This window comes from Lathyrus oleraceus, chromosome 5 (genome assembly GCF_024323335.1).
Source record: "Lathyrus oleraceus cultivar Zhongwan6 chromosome 5, CAAS_Psat_ZW6_1.0, whole genome shotgun sequence".
NCBI classification, from domain to species: Eukaryota; Viridiplantae; Streptophyta; class Magnoliopsida; order Fabales; family Fabaceae; genus Lathyrus; species Lathyrus oleraceus.
The window spans coordinates 393,168,229-393,172,416 of NC_066583.1; the positions used below are offsets into that span (position 1 = coordinate 393,168,229).

The following is a 4,188-nucleotide window of genomic DNA, read 5'->3' on the forward strand; positions in this document are numbered from 1 at the left end:
ATAGTGTCAACAAATCCCCATACTGATCAGCAAACACCTTCTGACTACCTTCGGTCACCAAGTTGCTCAACTCTATCAGAGACGTCAAAGGCTCTCGGTGAAAACTGTAGGAGCAAGTCTCCCGCTTCAACTCTGGAACGGATGCCATCTCTCACAATGAATAGACCCCTAAATGAACCTGAGAAATGATATGCATGCAGAGATTAGCTTTTTTCTTTTCTCTTTTTCACTTTTTTTCTTCTTTTTTTTTTTTGAAAATAAACATGCTATGATGCAAATGATGCAGACAAGACTGGCTGGCTGTGCATCTCAGAGCACAAGATCAAAGCTTCGGCTTGAACTCGGAACCACAAATTCATCTGAGACCCAAAAATCATCTGAGACCCATATCTGAAGAACCAAGTCACCAACAGGACCACAAGTCACCAACAAGTCACCGACAAGTCACCAACTGTACCTGTAATAATGATCATTCCCTCCCCACTCACAGGTGTCATCTAGGCCAGGGTAAGGTCAAGAGAAACGCAACATAAATAACCCTTTCATAGAATATCATCATATACACACCCGAAGTATGTAACGACGATACCCCATCAGAGTCTGAACTGCTCGTGATATCAAGTTCCGCTAAGTGGCGCAATACCACCCGCTTCCCAAGAATCACTTTATTCCTAGGTGTCCTAGATTTCACTCATAGCCTGGGTATTGGGCCTTTTACCTCATGTAACTCCCGCCCCACAGAGAAACAGACAACCAACACAATGATAATATGATGCATGCAAACACATAATGCACATATATACAATCACATCATAATCATAAATGCAATAAATAAAGCAGTAAAAGCAACCAACACCCTATCCTAGAGAGCGCTAGGAGAGACTCGCTTAGGGAAGATGGACCAGCAAGAGGGCAATGATAACACGAAATTATATCATATTTTTGGACTTAATTCAATTAAATTTTATTATTATTTATTTCAGTTCACTTCATTTTATTAGATATTACGCGGTATTTTCTTCCTATTTGTCTCAGGTGGCTTATTTTGAAGCACAAGTAAAAATGGAAGAAAAGGAGGTACAAAAAGGAAAGAAAATGAACCAAATGTCAAAGCCCAACCCATAACACAAAAGCGCAGGTGCCGTGCATGTGACGGACGTCACAGAGGGCGTGACGAGCGTCATGCCTTGCACACTCCTGTGACGGACGTCACACATGGTGTGACGAACGTCACACCATTCCCCTACATTTTTGGCGCAAGGAACGCCTCAGAGACGTTGAGGAGTGTTGGGCCCTATATCCACGCCATGCATTTATCCACGTTGAAGACTTTTTGGTAGCGGAAGCGGTTACTCAAACATATATAAATAGCGACTTGCAAAACCAAAGAGGGTTCCGAAGCTTTTCCACATTTTTCCTTTGCCGTTTTCGCTTTTGCATATTTTATTTTTCCAGCAGCTTAGGCATTGTTTCTTTATTATTTTTACGAGTTCTACTTTATCTCTTTTGCAATTTCTATTTTCCTTTTTCCTTTTAGCATTTAGTTAATTCTTTTCGTACAATAGTTTCTACACCGGAAACTATTGTACACCTTTTTACCGGATCTAACCTTACGTTAGAATCTAGTTTTATTTCCTTCGTTTTAATTTGTTGTTTAACTGAAGAATCCAAGAACAAATCCTACCGGCTTGTGGTGGAGTGTTCAAGACTATTGTTTACCTCATTCAGGTTCTTTAATTATTATTTAATGCTTTGTTTTATTATTTATGTATATTATCTGCCTGGGATGAGTCTGTTTATGCATGATAAATATTTTAGTTTGTTTAGCATGTCTGGCTAATTTATTTAGGTATCGGTATGTAAAGTAAGCGGAATGAAGGAATAAAAACTAAGTCGGTTAAATTAAGTTTAGAATTAAAATCACTCTTTTTACGGTTTAAATTTACAGGTTTAATAACAAAGGTTTTTACGAAAGTAAAAGACATAAAGAAGTTAAAATCAATAGAGCGAGAGTTTGAGGTTTTAACTGGACAGTGTAAATTAGACATTAACTCTAGATCAGGGCGAGAGCAAGTTTTAGAGTTAATTAAATTCTGATCTTTTCCAAAAAGTATTTTTAAAGATTGAATGTGAGGACGAGAGTTAAGCATTCGAATTTAACTATATAACCTAAGTCAACAGAGCGAGAGTTTGAGATAAGGGTGTTTAAACGGTCGGCGTTTTCTTGAAAAGAGTTTCTATGGACTGTATTGCTTTCAAAAAATGGTTTTTGACTTAATTATAAGTGACAGCTACATTAACATAAAATCATGGTTTATTCAATAGAGCGAGAGTTTGAGATAAAACTTTTAATCAATAAAGTCAACTGAAAAGATTTATTTTAAAACCAAGAGACCGAGGAAGGATTGATTCCCTAATTACGAAGAACTGCATACCGATATCTGCTTTATTAATATTTAATCTAGATCTTAGTTTAGTTTTTAGCTTTCCCCCAAACAATCAAACATTGTTCACCTTAGCTTTACGAAGTAACCTTAGATAACGGTATATCGATTCATAAGTCCCTGTGGGATCGATATCTTTTAAAACTACGCGATAGAACTGTGCACTTGCACTTTGTACCCCATTCTCGACTCAAGAAGTCGAGCGATCAAGTTTTTGGCGCAGTTGCCGGGGACTTTTATTTAATCGATATCGTAACTCTTCCGTTACGCTGTAGAGACTAAGGTTTCTTTTTCTTCTATTCTTTCTTTCGTTGATTTGTATGCCACGCACTCGCTCTCAAGGCGAACCGCTCTATTTACGAATCAACGATATCGAACTATATCTCCGAGTCTTACGACGAATTCGGGAATATCGTGCTGCAAACAATCTCCCTCCTATAGAACTTCCTGATTTCAAAAACCTTTTTCCTTCGATAACCGAGATGGCAGAACCAGCTCGTGCTCTTAGAGATTACGCCGCTCCATCGCAAGATGAGCCGCATTCAAGTATTGCTCCACCCGCTATCGAAGCAAACAACTTCGAACTTAAACCTTCACTGTTGCAGGCTGTGCAACAGAACCAATTCTCTGGAAATCCTACCGAGGATCCAAACCTTCATTTATCCGTATTTGTCCAATACGCTGATACTGTTAAAGCTAATGGTGTCACTTCAGAGGCAATTCGACTTCGTCTTTTTCCTTTCTCATTAAGAGATAGCGCTAGAAGATGGCTTCAATCTCTTCCCTCCAACTCAGTCACCACATGGAACGAGTTGAAGAAAGTTTTTCTTGCCCGATACTTTCCGCCAAGCAAAACAGCTATGTTAAGAGCCCAGATAAACGGATTTAAACAGAAAGACAACGAGTCTCTTTTCGAAGCATGGGAAAGATACAAAGATATGATGAGACTTTGCCCACACCATGGTTTGGAAGACTGGTTAGTAATTCACACATTTTATAATGGTCTCTTGTACAACACAAGGTTAACAATAGACGCCGCTGCAGGTGGTGCACTAATGAACAAACCTTATGCTGATGCTTACCAGCTTATCGAGAGCATGGCCCAAAACCACTATCAGTGGGGAACCGAACGAACAATGGTGGAAAAACCTCAAACGAAAACTGGCATGTACGAGATAAGCAACCTTGATCACGTTAATGCAAAAGTGGATGCTTTGGTCCAGAAAATTGAAAGTTTAAACGTATCACCTCCAGCCGCCGTGGTTGCTATAACTCAGAATTGCGAGGTCTGTGGAATCCAAGGTCACACTCCTACGGATTGTCAACTCTTGACAGGAATCCAAGCAGAGCAAGTAAACTATGCTCAAGGAAGCCCCTACTCGAATACCTATAACTCAAATTGGAAGAACCATCCAAACTTTTCATATAAGAGTAATAATGCTTTGTACGCACCTGGACAGTCTCCAAATCAAGCCCCAGCTATACCTCCGGGATATCAGAAACCGAACCCATCCATGCCTAACAATAACGCGCCTAGGAAATCCAACTTGGAAATCATGATGGAAAACTTTATAGCTTCCCAACAACAAACCAATAAAGATTTTTTAAACCAGAATGTACACACTGGCGAACAACTTAAACAACTAGCAAGCAAAGTAGATGCCTTGGCTACCCATAACAAAATGCTGGAAACACAAATATCACAAGTAGCTCAACAACAAGCACCTACTGCTGCCCCAACTGG

At 39.5% G+C, this 4,188-nt stretch overlaps 1 pseudogene; it reads right to left on the reverse strand.

The window, feature by feature from the left end:
• Window positions 1-3,311: 3,311 nt before the first annotated feature.
• Window positions 3,312-3,411, reverse strand: LOC127088944 (uncharacterized; annotated as a pseudogene).
• Window positions 3,412-4,188: the final 777 nt, after the last annotated feature.